General features: G+C 35.7%; 1 long non-coding RNA gene across 1 annotated transcript; it reads right to left on the reverse strand.

The window, feature by feature from the left end:
* On the reverse strand, positions 1-27487 carry LOC140700399 (uncharacterized). Its single transcript, XR_012078794.1, has 3 exons — positions 27406-27487; positions 17838-17900; positions 1-214 (listed from the first exon to the last, which is right to left on the reverse strand). It is a non-coding gene; the product is annotated as an uncharacterized lncRNA (long non-coding RNA).

Consider the following 27487-nt stretch of genomic DNA (forward strand, 5'->3'; position numbering starts at 1 on the left):
ATTGAATATAAACTAAATGTATTCTAAGCCCTGGTCATCTTGTTTTCGATCCTTTGTCCGGTGGCTGGTAATGACTGGAGAGAGCTGGTCTCCTGCTCTCTGTGGCACTTTTCTGCTTAACGCTTCATTTCAGTATCACCCTTAGTTTCCAGCTCCTGCTCTTTCCTTCCTGAAGTAGGGTTGAATTACTTGAACTAATTTTCATGAAATCCTTCTGGGATAAATGATGAAATGCTTATTAAGAATATTTTATGTACAGAAATTTCATTATGTAAATTACTTAAATTAATTAAAATAGAGAAACCTAATGACTAATGTTCAAAAACCATTAACTAATTGAGAGAGACAAATGAATTCCCATGGCTTTCTACATGCTTGCCTTAATGCTTCTAGATGTTGGTAACTTTGTTTATAAGAGTTTAATTTATCTTGAAAAAAAAATGACCTTTCTTTTTCAGTCTTAGCAGAGTACAATTTTGACTACCTTTTTCAGTGTCTTCTACTTTAAACAATTCAGATTTTGAAAATCTACCATCTGTTAACAAATAATGTTCTCACCATGAAGGCAGTGATTATGTTTATTGCAATTTTACATGAGGATAAACCAAGAAAAATATAAGAATAGAAACTGAAGAAGAACAAATTCCAAAAGAAAAGAAACTATATAAAATGAACAAGCATTAAACTACATTAGCTGCCCTGAGATTAAGGGTAAAAGAATGTGCAGCAAAAATAAGGCTGAAGGAGTGAAAAGAAAGAGAATGATATGAATATGATGTTAAATATAAATCTTTTGAAGCTCTAGAAATAGCCTGGACAAGGTTTGACTGATCCCATGATATTATAGACTTAGAAATGACCATTTAATAACATAAGCAAAGAATCACAAAATATTATAGATGAAAGAAAATTCAATAGGTGAATTCTTGACTATATAGGTGAACTTTCCAACTATGTACAGTCTATTAAGCAAAGCTTAAATATTAGAATAACAATGATAACGCTAACTTGTACTGGTATCAGGGTTTCTAGTAAGAGTGTTTTAAATGCATTGTTCTCTTTTATTCCTGGGAACATCTCTATCGTACTGGTGAGAAAACTAGAACTTCAGTATTGCCAAAACTTCAGTTTATCACCATAAAGTCTCGTCTGCTGTATCTACTACAAAACTAAGTCCACCTTGCCCATTCCCAGCATGCAATGTGTTTCTCTTTCTAAATGTGTCTAAATTCAGTTGGGTCCTTGAAAACTGGCAACATTTGTAATACCGACATTGTTTATTCAGCAACAGTACATGTTTCTGAGTGTCTACTGTGTGCAAAGCACTGTTCTAGGCCCTAGGTATAGACTAGTGAATAAGCAAATAAAAGAACTCTGCTAGTGTGGGGCTTACATTTAAGTGTAGGGAACATAAAATAAATAAGTACATTTATAAGATAAAGTCCAAAAGTGGTTATTACTATGAAGAATATAAAATGAGGTAAAGTGAAAGAGGATAGACCTCTTTGAAGAGATGACTAAGGAATTGGTCCATGAACATAAGAAAGAGTCAGTAAGACAAAGATCATAGGACGAGTGTTTCAATTAGAAGTGGCATGTGCAAAGATGTTGCAGTGTGAATGAGCCTCATGTGTCTGAAAAAAGAGAAGGCCAGTGTGGCTGGAGGGTAGTCAAATGTAGGAGAATATTTTAAGATTAGTTAGAAAAGTAGGCAAGGTCCTTGAGGCCATGGTAGAAATTTGGGTTTTATTGTCAAAATAATGGAAAGTCATTAGAAAGTCTTAATGGAGGAATGATGTAATTTTATTTTCATTTAAAAAAAGGTCACTTTGTCTAAGGATTAGGAATGAATTAAAGGACCGGAGGGTAAGCAGGAGAAACAGCGGACTATTGAGATAATCAATCTGAGAGATGATGCAATTTGGAAAAAAGACAGTTTTAGTAGAAGTGGAAAGACATGGATGAATTTGCTATCTATTTTAAAGGCAGTGCCAATAAGACTTACTAATGGATTGAACCGGGGAGTGAGGAAAAGGGAGAAATAAAAGTTGATTCTCAGGTGTTTGTCTTAAGCAGCAGGGTAGAAAGTAAACATTTGCTGAGCTGGGGAAAACTGAGAATTAGAGGAGAGTTTGCAAATCAAGTCCTAAGAAAAATGACCGAGTGCTTTTCTACTTCCTCTTCCTCATCGCCCGTCCTTCAATCCAAACTCTTTAGTGGTAACGTAGTTCTTCTCTCACTTAGGAGAACTAGACCACCCATTTCCATTGCTCTCCACAATATGGTCATCTTCCTTAGTCTCACAATAAGACCTTCCTCCACCTAAAGCTAACTGTTCCATGTTTGCCATTGACCTTAGCATTATCTTGAGGAATTTTTTCTCTTAAATATATTATTTCCCTGTCTAAGGTTTTTCACTTTTCTTCTTTAATGGATTGTTCCCTTTTACATGCAAACGTTTACCTGTGCCCCCTCCCCAAACAAAACAAAACAAAACAAAACTCTGTATTCTCCTCTTTGGCTGTCATTCTCTTTATTAACTTTTTAAAATATGGGCTTAAGGCCCTCTATCTTGCCTCCACTTGAGACTTCGTTGTTGTTCTTAGTTGCAGACAGTTGGGTTACACATAAGGCACAGTTCTCAGCAATCATTATTGGTCCATACAAGGCCTTGGAGTCTCTCTGATTTATGGGTTTGTTTGTTCATTATTCCCGTTTTCCCCATTCCCCACTCCCATTCCTCCTTCTCATAGGCAGTCATTCTAAATGTGCCTGACAAATACTTTTTTTTTTTGCCTTCTTGCACTTTTTATTTAAGACACCCCCACCCCTACCCTAGGGTGACCTTTTTAAGACAAAAACAAAAATCACGATTTTTATGACTCTCAGTTGTCCTTCTTTTGTATGTAGCAAATATCAATTTATTGACAGTGTTTGTTTTCCTACGGTTTCAGCCTCTGCAGAAACTCCCACGAGGAGAATGGTTCCCTTTCAGGGGGCCAAACAGTTACCCTTTAGTGTATAAGCCGTGCACAGGCCGGAGTGGGGTTGAGGGGCGAGGGGCATCCTGAACTTTCTAACTTTTTTTCAAATTATTAATCCCCTTCTGCTGTGGTTTCTGTTGTCAGTTTTTTTTTTTAACATTTTTTATTGAGTTATAATCATTTTACAATGTTGTGTCAAACTTCAGTGAAAAGCACAATTTTTCAGTTATACACGAACATATATATATTCATTGTCACAGATAAATACTTTTTTTTAAGGTTTTTGGTAAGTGTTCTTATAAAACTTGCAATAATGCTTTCTCTGCACTGAATGTATTATAATTTGCATAATTATATTGAGCCTTAGTTCTCATTTTATTTCTTGTTTTTTAATGTGCACTATGTTTTAATGTATCCGTCTTGCTATATGTGCATTTTTTTTTTTTATAATTGCATCACATTAGGTGGACACACAGATTGGTTTCTACCCCACACAACCACAAACAATGCTGTCATGTGTATCTTCACATGTGCCCCCTTATGAACCCATATGAAAACTGCTTTGCACTATATACCCCGGTGGTAGGGGTAGAGAATACTGGGTCATAGTATATATGCATACTTAATTTGAATGAGTGATGCCAGTTTCTTCTCCAGAACAACCTCCAGTCCATGCACCTGCAAGCATGTGTGGAATCCTATACAGCCACATCTCCACTAACACTTATCATTATTCTAATTTTTTGCCATACTGGTGGATGATATCTCATTTTTGTTTAATTTTCATTTGTCTGATTATTTATGTGTTTGAGCATCTCTTCATATGCTTGCTAGCTTTACAGACATTCCATTTCTGTAAACTGTCAGTTTATAGCCTTTGCCTAATTTTCCACTGGTTTCCTGTCTTTTACTTACTGATACGTGGAAATTCTTGTATATTCCAATATTATTTCCTTGTATTTGAAGGGATAAATTCTGCTTACTGCATTTTCATACCACTGGATTTTGTTATGTAATATTATTTTTGATGTTTAATATTTTAATTTTACTAAGTTTAATATTTGCATCTAGGTTCACAAACAAAATGAAGCTATAATTCTCCTGTCTTATAATAATTTATGAAGTTTTAGAATTAAGATTAATTGGCTTAAACATGCATGTGTTTCTGTAGATTTAATGCAATCCCTGTCAAAATCCCAATAGCATCTTTTTGTGGAAATGAAAAACTAATTCTTAAAATTTACATAAAATCTCAAAGGACTCCAAATAGCCCATTTTGAAAAAGAAGAACAAAGTTAGAAGTCTCCCACTTTCTGATTTCAAAAATTATTACAAAGCTGCAGGTAATCATTCCTTTTCAAGGCTGGATATTAGTCCACTGTTTATATATACCACATTGAGTTTATCCATTCATTTGTTGATGGACATTTGGGTTGCTTCCTTTTTTGTCTATTGTGAATAACGCTGCTATAGATACAGATGCATAAATATCTTTCCAAGACCCTGTTTTCAGTTCCTCTGGGTGTGTGCCCAGAATGGAGTTGCTGGATTATACAGTGATTCTGTTTTTAATTTTTGAGGAACTTCCATATTGTTTTTCCATAGTGGCTGCAGTACTTTACTCCAATTAACTTTTTAAAACTATTATATTTTTCAGATCAAATATTTCCTCTTACTTCTTTTATTTTCTCTTTCATCTGTTTTTAAATATCATTAATATTTCTCCTTATATTTTGTCTCTATAGGGCTTATTCTACATTGTTGACTTGAGAATTCTGGTAGTTATGATTCATGTGGCTCATGTTGTCCCTGTTTTTTCTTTGTAGTAGTGGTACAGCTCAAGTAAATGGATATTTGTGCCTGTAAGCTTGTGTTTTCTTAGGTGTTTCAGCTTCTCTGTCTGATAATGTGTGTTGGACAAAGGCTGAAAGCCAGGTAAATTACCCCCTGGTAATTCTAAGGACGAGGAAGGGGTGAGCCCTGGGTGAAAAGTGCCAGCCCCACAGAAACCCTGCTGACTACTGCTGCCATTCAGCCAGATTAAATCTCTGGTCAGGATTTCATCATGAGATCCTTAGGCAGAATATTAGCAGGCTGCTTGTCTTTGGAGGTTTGGAGGGGCTACTCACCTGCCCACTTGCACTTGCCCTCTCATCAAACCCTTGCCTCTGATACCTGTGCCCAGGCCATTACAAGTCACGGTGCTAGGGAGGCAGGAAAGGAACTTTAAAACTTTCTTCCCATATTTGCTCTCGGTTTGTGTCCATCCTTCTTCATCTTTGGCTGCAGGCAAGTAGCCCTAAGATTGTCTAGACATATATCTGTTCCCAGAAGAGGAGGGCAGATGGGAGAAATACTCTCAGTGCTCAGTAGTATTTTCTCTTACACTGGTGAATTTCATCCTATACCATACTGCACCGCTTAAGTCTCAGTCGATTTCCTGAATGTACTTTGAAAGATCTCAAAACCAATAACTGAATGATAGGTTGAGCCCACTTGGAGGTTTCTAATTATCTCTCTCTTCATAACCAAGAAGGGCTGTGGGTGGCTTAAGTTTACAAAGGAGAGTGACATAGCTGTGGAGACATCAAGCAGTATACTGTAACATAGTAGAAGGGCTCAGAAGAGCTGTGGTGAGAGTGCCAACTGGTAAATGTGACACTGGAGGAGACATAGATAATTAGTGGAGTTTCTCCATCTGGTGAGTAACCACATGGGTTGGGATAGAAACAAATCATATACAAACTGCAGTCAAAAATCAAATTAGGCTTCTTAAACTAGAACCAAATATTCTAAATGTTAATAGTTTTCATCTCTAGGTGGTAGAACTATGTATATTTCTTTCCCTCACTTCCTTTTAACATTATGAGTTTTCAAAATGCCCACAATGAGCTTCTGTCAAAAGTATAATATAATAAAACACATTTTAAGTTGAATACTTGTAACTTTCCTATAGTCCTCTTTATTAAGTGAACCAAGAAAAATAAAATCTTCTCTTTCTGCCAAAACAATTACAAGAAATGTTTGACTATGTAAAGAAGAGGATAAAATTAGCCTTTAGGAAAGCATGAGAAAGTATGTGACTTTTTGCCAAAGAGGAATAATTGCGAATTGAAGACAATAAACTAGCCTTGAAGAAAGTGTACAAAAATGGTTTCAGTCCTCATCAATTTGAAGTGGTACTGATGGTAATGATTTAACTGGCAGATTCACTGGATAAATTAACTCTGAGTACTTTTTAGACATATCTAGAGAGAAAAGAAAAGCTTGTATACTCTTTATGTATAGAATACCAGCTATTTTTTAGTGAATTTTCAAATTATCTGGTGCTTGATAAGCTTAACTAAAAATATAAGCTCCTTGTTGTATTTAAAATAAAATACTTATTTCTAGTGTTGTTGAAGGACCTATCTGACTATAAAAAGAATTGTAAAATATAAATTGTTTTCGTACAATTATAAAGGAATAAGAGAATGACTCACAATTTTAATGTAATAATAGCACTTCTACTTTTTCTAAATGGTAAAGATTGCTTAATTAAAAGAAAACATACTTAGAAATAACTATTTTTAAAAGTAATTAAATAATTAATCTTATGGCATTTTAATTGTTTTATAAGTGTTAGTAGTATTTCATTATCCTTTTTTGCATCTGCAGTTCTGAGTATGTTATTGTGTATGTGACAGAAACAGTGTGTATCACCTATTTTAGTTGATGATTGTTAAGATTAATCAAAAGAAAAGGAAATGTAAAATCTTATCCTTATCATTTTTCCATTTGGATGTTCTGTGCCGCTACCATTATCATTTTTAATCCTGGCACTGCCAGAGTACTTACTGCTAGGAAATTTTAACATCATATCCTTCCTTCGCTGGCCTTTTACATTTTCCATCCAACAAGCAGAAAATCAGGTAGCCCAGTTCTTCCACAGCACTTATAGTAGGAAAACTATTAATGATCCAGTATTAAAACAGTAACCATCATTTTCTCTGCTCCTGGGCTCCTGATCAATATAGCAATTCTTCATGCACTCATTCAAACAGTTCTTTGAATGTATGCTTCTAAAGTTGCATTAAATATATCAGTATACAATGATATTCTCCAGTTAAGGTGAAATAATAGGTACCAGGTGTATACTCCTGTCAGAATAACTAAAAAAATATATAAACTAGATGAGAGGAAAAGGGCACTCTAGACTATAGGGATCAGAAAATAGAGAGTGATCCCTAAGTGATGAGAAAAATGAAGTAAGCCCTACAATTGCCCTGGCTCACTGTATGGAGAATGTTTTCAGACTCTAGGACGAGTAGGAGGAACCCAAGTATAGTCAGGCAATTTCCCTGAGTTGATGAAATGACCCTGGGAGTCTTAAGAACCAAGGAAGCTAGACTAAGAAGAGCAAAATACTAGAGTAGTAATAGCTTCAGGGAAAGAGAATTCTGAAGACCTGGGGTGGATTCCTATTAAGTATTCTTGAGTACTGTTAGGTACATGTGTGTGAATAAACTACTGAAAGCCCAGGAAAGAGACAACTAAAAGGATTAGAGGAAATAGTTTCCAAAATTCACATACAGCTAGGAATAAGGTGTCTTCCCAACAGAAAGAGTTAAGAAAAAGAAAAAAAAACTCATCATTCATGGGACATTAGTGTGAATAATAAAAATCTTGCCTCTGTAGTAGGGAGAAAGTCAACCCTGACTAACAAAGCTGAAAAGCAAGATGCAAAAGGATCAAACTGTTTTCATGTAATAAGCCTGTCACAAATAAAGTTCAAGAATATTTTGAGGATATGAAAATATTTAGCACCACAAAAGATAAAATTAATCATATCACTACCCAGTCAAAAATCAACAGACCTAGAAAGAGCAGGAAAATACAACTCATAATGAGGGGAAAAAAAATCATTCTAGTGAAACTGAACCAGAAATTACATCAATGATAGAATTAGTAGCCAAGAACATTAGAACAGTCATTTTGACTATATTACATATGTTCAAGAAGCTAGAGGAAAGCTGATTATGTAAAATAGGGAAATAAAAAAATTAAAACACAAAATCAAACATCTAGAGATACAGACTAAAATGTCTGAGGTGAAAAAAAAACACTGTGTGGGGGAAAAAATTTTTAAACTATCCAAAATGAAATGAAATGATTAAAGGCACTGGAAAGGAAAATCCAGAGCATCAGTGAAATGTGAAAGAACTTCAAGCAGCCAAATCTATGTATACGCAGAGCCCTAAAGAAAAAAAAGGGTGAGAGACCAAAATAATATTTGAAGAGATAATGGACAAACTTTTTCAAAATTTGGTGAAAACTATAAACTCACAGATCCAAGAAACACAATAAACTCCAAGCAAAAGAAACAAGGAAAAAAACTACACCAAGGCATATCATAATTAAATTATTTAAAACTAGTGGGAAGTCAAAAATAAAATCTTTATAGAAGCCTGAGAGAAACATATCTCAACATAATAAAAGCTATTTTCAACAAACCCACAGCCAGCATAATACTCAATGGTGAAGAGTTGAAAGCCTTCCCACTAAAATCTGGAATAAGAAAGGCTGCCCACTTTCACCACTTCTATTCAACATAGTATTGGAAGTCCTAGCCATAGCAGTCAGTCAAGAAAAAGAAATAAAAAAGATCCAAATTGGAAGAGAAGAGGTAAGATTGTCACTATATGCAGATGACATGCTACTGTATATAGAAAACCCTGAAGATGTCACACAAAAACTATTAGAGCCGATAAAAGAATTTGGCGAAATAGCAGGATAAAAGATTAACATACAGAAATCAGTTGCATTTCTTTACACTAACAATGAAATATCAGAAAAAGTAAAGAAACAGTCCCTTTTAAAATCACAACCAAAAAAATAAAATACTTAGGAATAAATCTGACCAAGGAGGTGAAAGACTCATACACGGAGAACTGTAAAACATTGATTAAGGAAATTAAATATGACTTAAAAAATGGAAAGATATCCCATGCTCTTGGGTTGGAAGAATTAATATTGTTAAAATGGCCATACTACCCAAAGCAATCTACAGATTTAATGAGATCTCTATCAAATTACCCAGGACATTTTTCACAGAACTATAACAAAATCATTCTAAAATTTATGTGGAATTCCAAAAGACCCAGGATTGTCAAAGCAATACTGAAAAAAAAGAATGAAGCTAGAGGCATAACCCTCCCAGACTTCAGACAGTACTTCAGAGCTACAGTAATCAAACCAGCACATATGAATCAATGGAACAGATTGGACAAACTTTTTCCAGTGAGTATTGGCACAAAAACAGACATATGGATCAATGGAGCAGAATAGAGAGCTGAGAAATAAACCTACAGACTTATGGTCAATCAGTCTTCAACAAAGGAGGCAAGAATATACAATGGAGATAGGACAGTCTCTTCAGCTAGTGGTGTTGGGAAAACTGGACAGCCTCATGTAAAGAAATGAAGTTAAAACACTCCCTCACACCACACACAAAAATAAACTCAAAATGGCTTATAGACTTAAATGTAAGACAAGACACTCCTAGAAGAAAAACATACGCAAAACATTTTCTGACACAAATCTTAGCAATGTTCTCCTTGGGAAGTCTATCCAGGCAATAGAAATAAAAGCAAAATTAAACAAATGGGACCTAATTAAACTTATAAGCTTTTTAATAGCAAAGGAAACACAAGCAAAACAAAACAACCTACAGAATGGGAGAAAATATTTGCAAATTATGCAACTGACAAGGGCTTAATTTCCAGAATATATAAACATCTCATACAACTTAATAACAAAAAAACAAACAACCCAATCCAAAATGGGCAGAAGACCTAAAAAAGCAATTCTCCAGTAAAGACATATGAATGATCAATAGGCATATGAAAAAATGATTATCACTAATTATCAGAGAAATGCAAATCAAACTACAGTGAGATATTACCTCACACCAGTCAGAATGGCCATCATTAAAAAGTCCACAAACCATAAATGCTAGAGAGAATGTGGAGAAAAGGGAACCCTCCTACACTGCTGGTGGGAATGTAGTTTGGTGCAGCCATTATGGAAAACAGTATGGAGATTTCTCAAAAAACTAAAAATAGACTTACCATATGATCCAGCAATCCTACTACTGGGCATATAACCAGAGGGACCTCTGATTCGAAGAGATACACGCACCCTAATGTTCATAGCAGCACTACATACAATAACTGAGACACAGAAACAACCTAAATGTCCATCAACTGATGACTGGATAAAGAAGTTGTGGTATGTTTATACAATGGAATACTACTCAGTGATAAAAAGGAATAAAATAATGCCATTTGCAGCAACATGGATGGACCTGTAGATAGTCATTCTAAGTGAAGTAAGCCAGAAAGAGAAAGAAAAATACCATATGATATCACTCATTTGTGGAATCTAAAAAAAAAAAAAAGAAAGAAAAAAGAAAAAGACACTAATGAACTTATCTACAAAACAGTAACAGACTCAGACACAGTAAACAAATCTATGGTTACCAAGGGGAAAGGGGGTAGGAAAGGATAAATTGGGAGTTTGAGATTTGAAAATACTAACTACTATATATAAAATAAATAAACAACAAGTTTCTTCTGTATAGCACAGAGAACTATATTCAATATCTTATAATAACCTATGATGAAACAGAATATGAAAATAAATATATGTATGTATATCTGAACTATTATTGCTGTACACCAGAAGTTGACACAACATTGTAAAACTGAATATACTTCAGTTAAAAAATGAATTAGTGATATATGCCAAAACTCAGAAGAATCTCAAAATAATTGTGCCTGGTGAAACAAGCCAGACAAAAAATGTGCATACCATATAATCACATTTTTCAAAACTGAAACTAATCCTGAGTGACAGAAATAAGATCAGTGGTTGCCTAGGACTGATGGAGGCCAGGGATGGTTGGGAGGAAGGATGGACTAGAGTTGGCTTTATCCAGCGCATCTTCTCTGTTTTTCTGGACTCATTCTTCCTCTGTGCCCACTTGCTACTTTGTTAATACTGAGTAGAGGTTGCAGGTTTACATCTGATATCCTCACAAGAAAATAACTGGGAGAAATGGCATTATCTCTTCCTAAGAGTCTTAAAAGTAAAGGAACTTATTCCCCAAAACCTAGCAAACTCCCTATGGTAGAATGTTTGGAAACATTGCCAATTTCTCTACTCTTTGTATCCATGGCCCTTCCTTGCAGTGTGACTTTGAGCTGCTCTCATTAAGAGACATATTCGGCTTTCCCACCCATTAAATCTGGGCTTGCCTCGTGTTTTGCTTTGGCCAACAGAATGCAGTGGAAGTAACAGTGTGCACCTCAGAGCTTAGGCATCAAGAAGCCTTTTATGCCTCTTCTTTCTCTCTTGAAAACCTATCCAGATTCAAGGTGAACAATCTGAGCTTGTCTGCTGGGTGATGAGAAACAGATGGAACAGAAATGAATCTTTGCAGCTGAAACAATTCAGTGCCCTGCAACCAGGCGGCACTTCCAAAACACATAACTGAGCCCGGCTGAAAGCAGAAGAACCACCAAGCAAGACCAGCCCAAATCACCAGCTCACTGAATCATGAGCTAAATAAATGGTAGCTGAAGCTACTAAGCTTTGGAATGGTTTACAATATAACAAAAGCTAACTGATTCACATCCTTTCTCTCCTCATTGGCCTGAGTAGGAATGGCCATGAAAGCAGAATGGGCTAGATAAGGAAGTGGGGCAGAAATGGAAAAACAATGGTTCTTTTAGGGCAAAAATGGAAAAACAACAGTTCTGTTAGGAGAGAAAGGGGAAGGGATATTGAGAGGCAAACAACTGTGTGCAGGATAGCAAGCCATGCCTTGGAAATTAAAATAGTACTTACTTCCAGGTCAAAGTAGCATTGCACATGGTGATGGATTTTAGCTATAGAGCAGTTGCTTACAGCTCTTTATGAAAGGAAAGAAAATTGAATTTTGGTGGTGGTATTTGTTCAATTTAATTCTGACTTACTTATTAGGGAAAAAAACTGCTTTGGGGTATTTTGCAAAACCTAATACTGGGGATTATAATTTTCTTTACTTTGTTTATGAAGATTTTACTTTACATAATCACATGAAAAAATTACCCGGCAGATGTGTATTTTTAATAGCATTCCATGGGGCTTCCTAATATAGGGCATTTTTCAAATAGATTTGAAACTAAAGTCATTTAAAAGAGGGATGAAACTTGCATGCATATTCTTCCTTCCAGAATTATCAATAATTAGAGTGTGAGGGAGACATAAAGAATAAAAGGAAAGTAGAAGATTACACTTCAATCTATATGAAACCTGCAATTTAAGGTATCATGTTACTTATTTGCTTTCAGAATATGTGATTATGATGGATTGTGCTTCAAAGCAATTATAAAGCTTCCATTAGCAGCATTTGCATGTCTAATTATATGAATCTTGTCAACCTTCTGGCCTGGTACATCGTTGCTGAAAAAATCTGGTGAATACTCATACACAGAGAATTCTTTTTAAATGATTTTTACATGACTATGTAGCTAAAGAGTCTTATATTTTCAGCTTATGCCTGAAATGATGTTTCAACTTGACAGCAGTATCTAAAGCAAGATTGATGCCTCTTTATAGCACAGAATAATGGAAAATTATAAGTCCATATACTTTATTATAGTATAAATCCAGGCCATGGGTGAGGATTATACATTTTCTGTGACTGTTCTCTAACAGTCTTCTTCTCAAATCGGGGGAAAAAATATCAAGAGAAGTTTTTCCTTTAAATTCTTTGGGAAAAATATGTATTAAGAAATGGTTCAGGTATGATTTTCCACTGATAATTATCTGTGTTTCTTGAAAATCACACACAGCATCTATCACTTTAAAACCTCCAGGGATTACAATAAACTTCAGTAACATAGTGGATAGGGTGATCTGTCCAAAGTCTAGGATGGAACATCATGGTGTTCCCGTCAGGATACAGGCGTTCATGTCAGAAGACCAAGCAAGGAACTGGGGCCACTCTACCAGTCGCTGGTGAAAGTCACACAATGATGTAGACAACAATGATGTAGAAATAGATGAGATAAACTCAAAGGAGCACACATGGGAGAAGCTAAGGTGTGGCATGGGCTTAATCCCAGGCAGGAAAGGAAGAGCCAGACATTACAAGTACCTTGCAAACAAACTGTTGATTGTTTTGTGTGTTTTGGAAAGTGGAGTTGGGGGAAGACCAAAGTTCAAAAAATCAGAGATTATTCCATCTGTAGAAGCTGACTGAGTATGTCTAATCATCTTGAAAAGAAACATGGGACATTATCAGCAAAAATGATCTCAGGAACAAGTTACTCCATTCTTCAGTTTAAAGGGGTTCATATTCCTGTGAGGACAAGAATCAGCACTAAAACAAAGAAGGATGGATACCTCTATATAAAAGTAAATGAAAATGTGAACAAAACAGGGTACTGAGTAAGTAAAGCTTAGGCAGTTTCCTGTTTTGGAAAAATTAAAAGCCACATTTGTTTCTAACATTTTCAACTTATCTCTCATTCCTCTTTCCTTTTTGAACCTTCCTGACCAGTCATGTCTTTGAACTTTACCTTTGCTGTGCCCAATTTAATGATGGACTTCCTGCGATTCCTATATCCTCAAAACCATAAGAAGTTGCTTTAGAGACTGAGGTGATAAATTCTACTGAAAAATGTATATTTGGTACTAGTAGTAGCATAGACTACTGCATTTGTCTAAAACCTCTGTGGTTTGTAATAGCATTTGCGTGTGTGTGTGATTTTTTTAATCTCTCTTTTTTAACTGAAGGATAGTCAGTTTACAATGTTGTGTCAATTTCTGGTGTACAGCACAATGTTTCTGTCATATACAAACATACATATATTCATTTTCATATTCTTTTTCATTATAGGTAACTACAAGATACTGAATATAGTTCCCTGTGCTATAAGAAGAAACTTGTTGTTTATCTATTTTATGTATAGTAGTTAGTATCTGCAAATTTCAGACTCCCAACTTATTCCTTCTCATCCCTTTCCCCACCAGCAACCACAAATTTGTTTTCTATGTCTGTGAGTCTATTTCTGTTTTGTAAATAAGCTCATTTGTGTCTCTTTTTTAGATTCTACATATAAGTGATATCATATGTTATTTTTCTTTCTCTTTCTGGCTTACTTTACTTAGAATGATGATCTCTATGTCCATTCATGTTGCTGCAAATGACCTTATTTTATTCTTTATTCTTTTTATGGCTGAGTAGTATTCCACTATATATACTAAAATTTCTTTATCTAGTCATCTGTCAATGGATATTTAGGTTGTTTCCATGTCTTGGCTATTATAAATAGTGCTGCTATGAACATTGGGGTTGTAATAGCATTTTAATATTGCCATTTAGACATTGATGAATCAAAAGGAAAAGGAGGTATAGGATGTCTTCACATCACACTGTATATAGGCAGCCACCTATTCACCTATGCATAATGTTTAATTGAATTAATTTAAATGAAACTCATTTAGGCAAATTGTCTTTCCATCACTTAGATCAGGGCTTATAAATAAACTTAAATGCCTTTGGGATTCAGGCAAATAACACAAATGTGTGAGATGACCAGGTATGATAATACATTAACTTCTTAGAGGAACCTAATATAGGTATTATAGTTTGATGTTATATATCTATATAATCTATCTATCTATTCACCTATATATAGTTGGCCCTCCATTTCTGCAGGTTCCCCATCCATGGATTCAACCAACTACAGATCAAAAATATTTTTAAAAAATTTCCAGCAAGTTCCAAAAAATAAAACTTGAATTTGCCACATGCCAGCAGCTATTTTTACAGCATTTGCATTGTTTTTACAACAATTTACATAGCATTTACATTGCATTAGGTGTTATATGTAATCTAGAGATGATTTGAAGCATAGAGGATTGCATAGGTTATGTACAAATACTTCACCATATTATATAAAGCACTTGAGCATCTCATATTTTGGTATCCAAGAGAGTTTCTGAAATCAATCCCCTTTCGATATCAAGGGACAATTATATGTTCGTGTGCGTGCACGTGTGTGCACGTGTGCACACGCACAGGTGATAGCTAGTCATGAGAGTGAACTAGAGAATGAAGCTCCTCTAAAACGCACTCAGATTTAATTTTATTCAAACTCTGTGTTGGTCAGATTTAAACAATGAGTCTCTAGTCTTGATAAATCAAATGTTCTGATGATTGCTGGAATTTCTAGCACATTTTAATGACACAGATGTAGCTTGTTTCTCTTGTTTAATGGCAAAACCAGGAGAAAATGAAATATAAAAAAACGGATTAACTAAGCATTTGCCAAATTGTATCCCGTGGAATTCTGAACAGGATGTCTATGGGGATGACAAGTCAAAAGGAGCTTATATTTGAGAATGTCAGAGGCATACAATACACAAGTACCAACAAATATATGATACACTGTGGGGTAGTGCACTATTCTGAAGAAAAGCAAAGCACAGAAGGGAAGTGCCATATGCAAAGGGTAATGTTGAGGTCATATTTCTGATAGGAAGGCCAGGGCTTTCATGAGGTGAGCTTCAAAGCGAAGACCTAAATGAGCAAAGATTTAAGAGAAAGAGTATTCCAGAAAAGTAGAAATGGCTAATGTGCTGGGACTGAAATGAGCTTGGTTTATTAGAGGAACAGCCAGAAGGCTAGTCTGTATAGGGCTGAGTGAGTGTGTAGACAAGTTGTAACACCAAATCAGAGCTTGGGCAGGGTCAGATTACACAGGGTCTTGAAGCTGGGGTAAAGATTTAAGCTTTATTTTAAGACTGTGGAGCCATTTTTGATCAGGAGATGGTCCTGAACTGAGGTTATAGAAAGATCACCTGATTGCTTTGTGTATTTGAGACTCAGAACAGGCAGATACTGAAGCACTGTAACAAGTCACTCTGGATGGCTGGCCTTGAAACCGCCAGTCTCAGAGCCTATCATACTCATGTTACTTCACTGTTGTCTTGGCAAATATTAGGCAGATACAAGAAGCACATAGGTATATCAATAACAAGTGAGATGTTGTACATTTCTTATCTAGGAAGGAGTTAAAATAATCAAAGGAATAAATCTTTGCTAGATAAATATAGAAAGCATGTTGGCATAGGAAAATATCAATATTCTTGGGAATCATATGATTCAAGTTGCCAGTTTCTTTTTTTAACCAGTTTTATTGAAATATCATTAGCATACAGCACTGTATGTTTAAGGTGTACAACATAATGGTATGTCTTACATATATTGTGAAATGGTTACCATAGTAAGTTTAGTTAACATTCATCATCTCACAGACATACAAAAAAAAGAAAAAAAAATTTTTTCTTGTTATGAGAACTCAGGATTTACTCTTCACAACTTTCAGGTATACCATATAGCAGTGTTGACCATACTCATCGTGTTGTACATTACATCCCTAGTATTTATTTATCTTGGTACTGGAAGTTTGTACCTTTTGACCACCTTCATCCAATTCCCCTTCCCCAACCCCACTCCTCTGATAACCACAAATCTGATCTCTTTTTCTGTAAGTTTGCTTTTTTTTTTTTAGATTCCACATATACTTGATCATATAGTATTTGTCTTTCTCTGACTTATTTTATTTAGCATAATGCCCTCATCATTTATCCATATTATTGTTAGTGGCAGGGTTTCCTTCTTTGTTAAGGCTGAATAATATTTCATCATTTACATATACACCGCATTTTATTTGTTTACTCAACCATCAATGGGCACTTGGACTATTTCCATGTGTTGGCTATTGTGAATAATATGACAATGAACACAAGGGTGCAGAAATCCCTTTGACATAGAGTTTTTGTTTCCTTTGGATATATTTCCAGAAGTGGAATTGATGGATGACTTGGTAGTTCTATTTTATTTTTTGAGGTTGGCAGTTTCTAAGACCAGTCTTGAAATTGTTTATCTACTTAAAAAGCTTCTCAGCTCAGTAATGTCTAAAGAAGTGCAGAGATCAATGTATTGGATCAGAGTTTCTTAACTTCATTACTATTGACATGTTGGCCAAAGTATTTGACATTCTTTGCTGTAGGGAGCTGCCCTATACATTTGTAGAATGTTTAAGAGCATTCCTGGCCTCTACCCACTAAATGCCAGTAGAATACTATCTTCTTGCCACCCCCACCCCCGCCACCCAGTCAAGTCAATAAAAAAATGTCTCTAGACATTGCCAGTGTCTCCTGTGAGGAGGATTGCTTCTAGGAAGAACCACTGTGTTAGATGATAGAAGTATGCTATTCAGAGTCTCTTCTAACAACTTAAAAATGTGTGAAATGTTAGCGAGAGCATGTGCAAAGCAAACCGGTACTGGAAAGCATCCAAAAACTAAAGCAGTAAAGCTGGTAACCTAAGCCTTCTGTATCAAGCACATACCCATCTCACTGAATCTTGACAAAGTTTTTAAAAGTTGTTTTTATTCTAAATCAAGTGGTTTCTTTGGCTCAAAGATGAGAAACTGAAGCTCAGAGATAACAAAACTAACATCACCCAACTAGTAACTAGAGGGGTGGGAATCAGACTCAGATCTCCCTGACTCCAAAGCATATTTTCCTTCCAATATATTATGCTATGTCCTGCCAAAAAAAATCAAGGCAATATCATGTTCAGGATGGTTCTTATATGGCATAATTTAGATTATAGTTTGAAGAATTAGATAATTATTAGCAATCTCTTCCACAGTGAATTTCTTTTTTGCAAATGATTGTGACTATTATTATGAGCAATACTTCTTATAGTAATAATTTTTTAATAACAAGTGACATATATCAGGGACTTACCATGGGTAAGGCACTGGAATAAATGTTCCTATGGGTGTGGCCCGATTACATCCTTATAATAACCTGATGAGATAGATATCATTATTATGTACATTTTACAGATAAAAATAATAATTAGGGAGAAATATCATTTTTGTTTACTAAATGCCTAACCCATTATTAAGCCCTTCATGTGGATTTAATCCTCATAACACTTTGATGGGACAGAAAGTATTCCTCTTTCCATTTGCAGATGAAGAAATTGATGCTTAGAAAAACGAAGTAACTACTTAAAAGAAAACTTGGAAGTTAAGTAGCTGGCTTTCACACTTACGTGTATCTGACACCAAATCTAGTGTGTGACATCATAACCATTTGTTATGTTCTCCTGCTATTAGTAGTGCTTTAAAAATTAGGACAATTGTGAATGAAAATAAGTGCCTTCCCTCACAACAAAAAGAGAACAATAAATCCTTTCCAAGTGATTTTTTTTTCCTTTTTAACAATAAATCTGGTACAAACGTCTTTCTTAGAAATGTACTCTATCTTGGCATGATCTCTCCCCTTTCTTCCATACCTTCCTATCCCCTCCCAACCAGGGGCTCTGAGTAGCTAGTGGAGAAAGTGAGAGAGCAGAGAATAAAAGCGAATGTCAACCAGTAAGAGTTAGACTTTAACTTCCTGTCAGCAAGTACAAAAGGTGAGAATCAACGTTTGCTCTGGCAAGTCAGAAATGCTTACATTTCTTGTCATACTCTGTCTTCATCCCCACTTCCAGGCTTCATCTGAAAGTATCCCATCAGAAACACAAGAGAGCAGCCAGCCAAGGAACACATTCTCCCTTAAAATATGGGGTGCTGGAGCAGACTTTATTAAACAGAAATTGCAGATTGATCCTTTCTACCTCAGTGACACATTTCAGCAGTTGATAAAAATACACCCATTTGACCAGCCACTTATTATTTAGAGTCCTTTCTGTCATTTCTCACAGAGACAGCAAAGTTATAGGTACCACAACAGGAAATACAAGAATGGTTTTATCTTTTGCATTCTAGATGTGTTCTATTAGAATGAGCAGCTTAAAATTTTGCACATGTGTAGCTTACAGCATATGTCCTAATGTTCTGGTATAAAATGTGGATAAATTAGCCAATGATAATCCATCATTAATAAATACTGAGAGTGCATTTAGTAAATCAGTCATTGTAAAATGAAATGATCACAGAAGGCAGACCAATAACTGAAATACGTAAAGCAAGACAATAAAAGAGATAATAGGGACTGGTGGGGAGTGTGGTCTAAGTCTGAGCACATGTGCTTTCTCTGAATTGGGTGCTCATGACTCAACTCCAGCAGATTTTTGCTATGCAAGAATGTGGGCTCAGTGTTGCCAGATGCTACGATTTATCATAAGAGCTGGAAGTCCATATTTTCAAGTGAAATCTTCCTGACTGTAAAATGTTGGCAAATTTTGTCTTCTTTTTTTTAAATACTATCGAGGCTGCTCTTATGTTACTTCACTTAGGGTGGATGGATATTAATTTCAGAATCAGAGAGCTTTGTGGTAATTTGCACTCCAGCCTATTTAGAGAAGCTTTCATAGAAGTTTGTTACACCCCAGCCTTTGAGCTCACACTTGAGTGGGTACTACTTGGGGAGCTTATTGCAGATTGATAACCACAGAAATTCTAGTTCAGTAGGTCTGAGGTAGGACCTAGGAATTCTGCTGTGGATGACACAATGAACATAATTTGAACACTCTCTTAGAAAGTGAGAGGGAGGAACCCATTAGATTAGGGGTTGGCAATCTGTGGTCCATCTGCCAAATCCAGTCCACTGCTTGTTTTTGTAAATAAAGATTTATTGGAACACAGCCACTGGTTCACGTAGTCTTTGGCTGTATCGTGCTGCAAGGCATAATTGAGCAGTTGTGATAGAGACTGTGTGGCCCTCGGTGCCTAAAATGTTTACCATCTGGCCCTTTACATGAAAGTTTACTGACTTCTGCATTAGACAAAATAGGTCCTATGTCTCTAAACCTTAATAAAAGGATGACTCTTCAATATTATTTGGACTCATAAAAACAATGCAAAAAGAGCCATATTACTGATGGTGTTGATTTATAATTTAGTTTAGTCCAAACTATTTCTCCTAAGCAAAGACTATCTTGTTGCTATGACAATAGTTACACAAATCTATATAGAGGAGAAGAAAAGAAAAAGGCAACAGAAACATATTAAATGTTAGACCAGAGGAAAGGACAGTAAAAGCCTTGTGATTTGGCTTTGACTTGCAAGGGTATAAACACTAGCATGTGCACATTCTCCCCCATAGGTGAGACGGTTACATGTGACTCTGAGGATCCTTGCTCCCCAACAGGCCGTCCCCTATTCCAGTCTCTGCAAACACCATCTGTGTGTACGGGGGAAACGAATTCACAAATAAATGAGTCATATGCCAGCGCTTTTCACTTGTCAGTAGTGTAGATAATGGGTTTATGGAAGATTAAAAAATAGATCAATGTTGAATTTCAGTTGCCTTATCCTAAATATATACCAATCTTATTATGACTGAATAGTCCCACAGAATCTGAATAGCTTTTCTATTTATCACCTCATTAACAGTCCTGTAAGCCAGCTACTCTGTTGTTCCCGTCTTTGCAAATGACACAACCATTCACCCTTTTCCAAAGGCCAAAGCTCCCACAGTCAAACTGAATTTCACCCTTCTCCTGTCAGATCACATCTATACAGCCCCTCCATGCTGGCATCCTGGTCCAAGCCATTATCATCTCTTGTCTAGCCTCCTGTGGTTTCCTGCCTACATGTTGTGAATCACAATATAGTTTCCACTCCTCAACCAGAGTTCCATTTTAAATACATAGGTCAGATTAATTCATGCCCAGGCTCAAAACTCCCTCAATATCATCCTATCACACTTAGTTAAAAATCCAAAATCTTTCCCAGGCCCCATAGATCTGTCCTCTGCAGTTATCTCTGTCTTCATTTCCTACTTGTCAGCCCTTGCTTACTCCCCGCCATCCAACCTGGCCATCTTGCTTTTCAGATACCCATATAGGCTAAGTACCTTTCTGCTTCAGGGCCTTTGGACTTGCTACTTCCCTCTACCAGGAAATTTCCTCTGAAAGTCCTTTGCTTGACTCTCTCTTCCTTCTTATTCATGTCCTCTTCAGAGGGGCCTTCCTTGATCATCCATCAGTCTATCTACTTTTCCTGCATTCTTTTCCTTTTTGAAATTTATCATTCCATGAAACCCCATTATACAGTCACTTGCTTACAAATTTTCAGTGTATCCCACTCAGTTGTAACCTTCGTGAGGGCTGAGAGCTTGTCTGTATTGTTTGTTGTTTTATCCACAACACCTAGACAAGACATGGCAGAGTCAGTCCTGTGTTTTTACTAAATGAGTGAATGAAAGAAGGAATGCATACAAATTCCAAGACTGAATTTTGACTGACTTTACTGTGTGTTTTTTTTTTTTTTTGCAAGATTTTAAGACTCCAAGATCTTGTATCTTCAGCCTGACAGAACCAATAACTTCATTTCATACAGAGAAAGATACTCTGAGCCAGGCATCTAAACACTGCAAGAGAATTAATAGACTAGAAAATTCTCAACACTGAAAAAACAAAATTCCAGGCCAGATGATATAGACTAATCCTAAAAAGAAAAGAAAAAAGTGAAGATATGAAGTCTGAATGGTCTGATCGGCAAAACAGCCAGGTTGGGTGGCAGTCCTTGGGGACACTGTAGGTGAAAGGTCTCGCTGGACTGGGCACTTCAGCTTGCTTCTGCCTCCACAGTCGCCTGCTCTGTCCTTGGCTAAACCCAGCTAACTTTAGTTTCAGAATTTCTCCATATGAGGTTGGTCATTTCACAAACATGTGAGAGTCATGAGGCAGAATGAGGGGAAGGAAGCTGAGTGGATTGCTCTAAAAAATCTCTTTCTACTCATCAAAACACACACACACATAGAGGGCACAGGAGTCAGCTCAGAGAATGACAACTCAATCAGACAAGGGGGATTTGGTATAAATATGGTTCAGAATGTTCCACAGGCTTAAGAATCTTATGCAAAGTCCCAAACTCGACTTTTTCCCTCACATTCCGAAAAGTGTAGTAGATAACAGATGACTGTAAAAATTCTTTGAAACAATCAGATGGTCAGTAAAGATCCTTAGGGATAGATCATTTGCGTATTTATTATATGGGATATCATGAAGCTGAGATATAATACGGCAGACTTCATATGCCTTTAAGCAAGTTTTTCTAGGGAGTTTTTCCCCAGTTTTTGCTGTATAAAATTTATAATTAATTTCTTTAAAAGTATATACATGCATACATTTAAGAGATATGCATGTATATATTTTATTTATGTATATTATATATATGTGTGTATACTTCTCATCTCATAATAACAGATACTCTGTCATGTTAGGCCTTTTCTGTAGTACTAAGTAATTTTAAAAATCATAAAATGATTTCTAAAACAAATGGCATAGTTATAATTGTCTAACAATAAATTTGAAATTAAGCAATTAAGAATATATTTAAAACTGCAAATAGTTTTAATCTTATTTATTTTCTAATTTTCTTTTTTTATTATTTTTCTTATAATTACAGGAAAAAATCAGGAAAAAATGTATACATACATATTCCTATCTACCCAACCAATCACATTATTAATAGTTTGTGGTGTATGCTTCTAGATATTTTTCTATTTATTTATGACATTTGTCAGGTCTCATACATGAACAGGATGCATGCACCTACATGTGATTTTTTTAGAGAAGTAAAGCTGTACATTATAAAGTTGCATGCTTTCTTCACTTAGCTATCTATATATTATGAACATCATTAAAGTCAGAAATATGCTATATAATTTTAGGCATTTACAGAAGTTTTATAGGAATTATTTTTTACCACATTTTTAATGCTTGCATAAGATCATATGAAATGTTTAGCATTTATACAAATACCCTATTTTAGTATTTAATATTTCCAATATTTTAAGATAATTTATGGAACAGACAAAAACAGTTGAAAACAAATTAAAAATTTAAAGATAGAAATCATCTGAGCCCAAATTCTAAACAGCAGGTAACCTTGCCTAAAAAAAAAGCTTTCTAAAATACCTGTGGTGCATCATTCTCAATATGTTAGAAACAACCCTAAAATCATAGACTTAACACCTGTAGTTTAGACCAGGATGTGATTCCTAACACAGTGTTATTTTATTCATAAATATTAGCTGACTGGGTGGGACAGGGCCACGTGAGGACCATAGTCTAAGGAAGAACAGAGGCAGTCCTACTCTGCCCTGGAGTCCCATTTCACCAGGACTAACCTGGACACTGCATTTCTGATCCTTGTTTTGACTCCTTCTGTCAGTCCTCAGATACTTTAACTGGCTGGGAAAGGAGGATTGTAAAGAAAATTCCCAAATTGCTCTTACCCAAATTATTCAAAGCCTAAGAGACCCTGCAAGCCACAGGTCTCAAGACAGCTCACAGAGAATGAGTTTTAACTGGAGACATGGAGCTGTAAATACCTATTGGGCCTCGGTGCATAGCAATCATCTCTAAACCAAAAAGTACAACACACGTTCTAACCATGAGATGGGAGACTTGAAACGTGTTTTTTTTTGAAGAAATCTAGGAAATTCAGTCCAAATCTAGGCATTTAATTTTTGGACTTAACTTCAGCTTGAGCATTGGATCATAGCATGGGATTTGTATTTAAATTTGGGGTTCTCCATGCTGATTGGAATATTATAGTTGGAGAATCTTCCTGCAGTTTATTATTCATCAGTGCAAGCCTTCATCTAATTTATTACTCATTAATGTATTCATTTAATCTCCTTGCATATAGAAAGTATAGTTTTGACATGATTTGGGATGTGAGCAGATTTGAGTAATGCTCTCTTCTGATCCATTCCATTCTGGTATTTCCCCATAGTGAGAGGGGGTCAATATCACCACTGCCCACCAGCAGTCCTAGGAGACTACCTATAGGATAGTGACCTCAAGAAAGTAGGAATCTCCCCAAGGGACTAGGCATGCTCCTGCACAAGCATAATCTGAAAGGTTGATCCCAATGTGCTAAGAAAATAAAAAGTAGGGAGTGCTAGTGAGGAACTTCCATGAGGAGTGATTTTTTCCTAAATATTCTAACTCTTGACTCCCTTATTCTTCCCCATGAAAGTCAAGTTTATTAAGCTACAGCCACTAATTCATGTAGTCACATGTGTGGAGCTGGTCTCTCAACATTCCTTAAGGGGGATTTGATTTCTGATATTTCAACTCTTTATTCATCAGTAGGAGGAAACAATTTCTGTAAATGTGACTGTTCTGCAGTTTTAAGTTTCTCTCTGATACCCTGTTCCAAGATCTAGCCTGAGCGAACAGGCAGGAACAATTCCATTTAGGTGCTTGCCCTTAACTAATTCTTCTGAGACTTTACAATACTTGGGTTCTCTGCTGAATCTTTCATCTCATTTCTCAGTTGGTGTAGAATTTAGGTAGGGAAGAGAGACGCTATTTATTAGAGTTTTCTTCTCAAAGACACAGGAAACAGGTGCTATTATTAATCTCAAATTTATAGGTGAGAGGATGGAAGCATAGAAGACTATGCAATATGTCCAGGTATGGACATGTAAACTTGGTTTCAAATCCCGATTTTTGTCTTTCATGTTCTTCACAAGTTATTATAAAGGAGCATAACTCGTTAGCCATATAATAATTTTATTCCATTTTCAAAGCAATTAGCTAGAAATGTGAATTATTATAATTCGGAGTTTTACTATCTAGTTCTGTAAATCTTCATCTTGACTCATTTAAGAAACTCTCTTAAAGAAAACTCCAGAGTTACTCCTACCAGAATCTAAATGAAATTTATAACATCAGTCTTATCAACTTTACTTAGAAAAAAAAGTGTTAGAAAAGTAACACATATTTGTATAGATTAAGTCTCATCCATAGGGAGTTGAGGTGTCAGTAGATGTAATTTGCTACAAATTCAAATAGCAGCTGCAAAAAGCTTAATTATCTAGACATAATTTTTCATTCTTCTTCAATTTGCTATTTGTGGTTCTGGTTTATATTTGTGCAAGTGATTGTGAAAGAAATATATTTACATTAGGGTTCTAATTTTCTCAAGTACCTTCTCCTTTTGGCACAATTCTTTTAGTGGCCCTGGACACCAGGGAATAGGTGACTGCTGAGGGGCAATCCAGGTAACTAGGGATGGTCTAGCTCATAAAAAGTCATAGGATGCTTTTGCTATACTCTTGCAATCTACCTCTCAGTTGTCTAACATAACAACCACTCCCCATCGTTTTTTTCTCCACCAATCACCCACCATTACCAAGAGACAACTTCTTCCTTTTTCCCTTTACCACCACACACAAATTCCATAGAGACTCTCTAATTCAAGATCAATAATTACAGAAAAGATCCTGATACAGCCTTGATCATCTTGACAATGTTCTTCTGAAGAGAGTGATCTCTGCTCATCAGCAGAATTGTTGGACCAGAGAAAAACATCACACAAACAAACTGTGAAGATCATTACCATAAAAACCAACATGCATAATTTCTCCTCCAGATTTATGGTTTCTTTGCAAAACAATCCTTTTTTTTTTCTGGTAATTACATTGTATGTGTTTATGCTGTTGAATATCAGAGTGATGAGCTATTAGATGTTCTTGTTCCATGGACTCTTTTTCCTTTGACCTGAAAATATTGATTCTTAGTTCCCCTGCCTCTGTTGTTTTCACTATGAATCTATCAAAATAAACATTCTGACTATGTTAGCTGAAAATTTTAATGAAAGACTGTTAGAATTGGCACATCTTGCTGAATCTGTAGTAAAGAGCTATTTCAGAGAATAGTCAGAGTGAGGTGGGTTTTCAGGTCAGCTCATACCCTTTTGCATGCACAGCAATGCTTCCTGTCCCTCCTGCACATTTTCGTATCAACATATGCCCTCATTAATGACTGTGGTTATGGGGCAAAACAATGAGTCATGTGTTTCACAGAGGCTCTCAGCTAAATTCATCTGGTTTTATTCCTCTAGGAGATTGAATCAGCATTTCTAATATTTCCTTCACAATCAAGAAGGCAAAAAGAGGAGAAAGAAAAAAAAAAGAGAATGGCAGAAAGAGATTGGATTGGGGCAATTAGGAAGATACAAAATTACAATAAGAAATACTTGCAAAATGAATGTCAAGTAATATTAGTAGAGGGACAGAAGTCAGATTCCTAAATGGGGGCACTGACATTACGGCTAGTGATAAAACTCTATGTTTCTGCTTTGTTTGTTCATTCTGTCTTCATTTGACATGCTTTATTGAATTTTTCACTCTGTACTGGGCACTGAGCTTGGCTCTGAGAATAGAAGAGGAAATAAAACCTTATAGGTCTTATCTATTACTTAATTAATTATTTCACAATTGCTTCTACTAGAAATTTACTATCTTGAATAGGATCTCCAGCTACACCAAGAAAGGGCTGTACAAAACCTAGACTTATGTGACAGTGTTATGGAAATGAACCACCTACACATATTCAGAATCGACTCCAAAAAAGCTACCTCACATTGGACACTGAGAGAGCTATGAACTCCTGATCTAAAAGGATCTAAAGTGATACCGTAGTCCATTATCCTCTTTAGAGAAAGACAAGAAGTTTATCAACAGTTTCCAAAAATTATTTTAATGATCACAACTCTTCCTTGGATAGGAAGGCAAAGTAGCCTTTTAATTGTGGCAACATTTTGTTTTGTTTTGTTTTGCTTTGTTTTATTTTATGTGTGTTTGGAAAAAGTCAGGTGCTGTTTGATAAACATCAGGATAATCTACCAGGATACAATGTGAGACCCTAAAGGCTTGTGAATCAACTAGAGCCAAAGCAATAAAAATAAAATTATGCTTCTCTATATGAGAAAAAGATAGAAATTTTTTATTTGTTTCTTGATATTGTTAGTGGCTCCTGGGAGAAAAAAATAGAAGAGAAGGAGAAAAAGCAGCAAGGCGATTAGATGCTTGGATATAGGTAACGGAAGACAGTGGCAGTAGGGCTAAAGTGACAATTAAGAATTGAAATGCCTAACATACTATTTAAACTGTGGGACTCCAAAATTGTCTGTAAAATCTCTCCTGTCTGTAAAATCAACTAAATTTTTTTGTGCATGTTTCTTTTTTTTTTATCATTTTGTTTTTGGAAAACAATGAAGGAGGATTAATTTTACATCAAAAATACTTAGTGATGAACAGAGAAAGCACAGGCAAGAAGTAGGAGTAAGCAGAGACAACCTTGAGAAGATAAACTCTCTGCTTATCCACAGGATTCTTAGACAGGACTTGCAATTCTCTTTAGGTTTGGATTAGGATTGAAGTTAATCTCATTTAGATAGACCATAGATTTCACCTCTGATAGTTTCACAGAAAAATCAAAATGAGATATACCTAGAATTCAAGTAAGTTTCACATGGAACTCAATAATTAATGACCACAGTGAAATGTGTTCACTACTCTGAAATTTAAAAATCATTTTAAAATCTCATACCACCTCCATCAATTCTTCTGAGAATTCTTCTTAATGTGATAATAGTAGAGTAGGTATCATACATCTTTTTTTTTCAGAAGAGAAC

This window comes from Vicugna pacos, chromosome 2, assembly GCF_048564905.1.
Source record: "Vicugna pacos chromosome 2, VicPac4, whole genome shotgun sequence".
NCBI lineage: Eukaryota > Metazoa > Chordata > Mammalia > Artiodactyla > Camelidae > Vicugna > Vicugna pacos.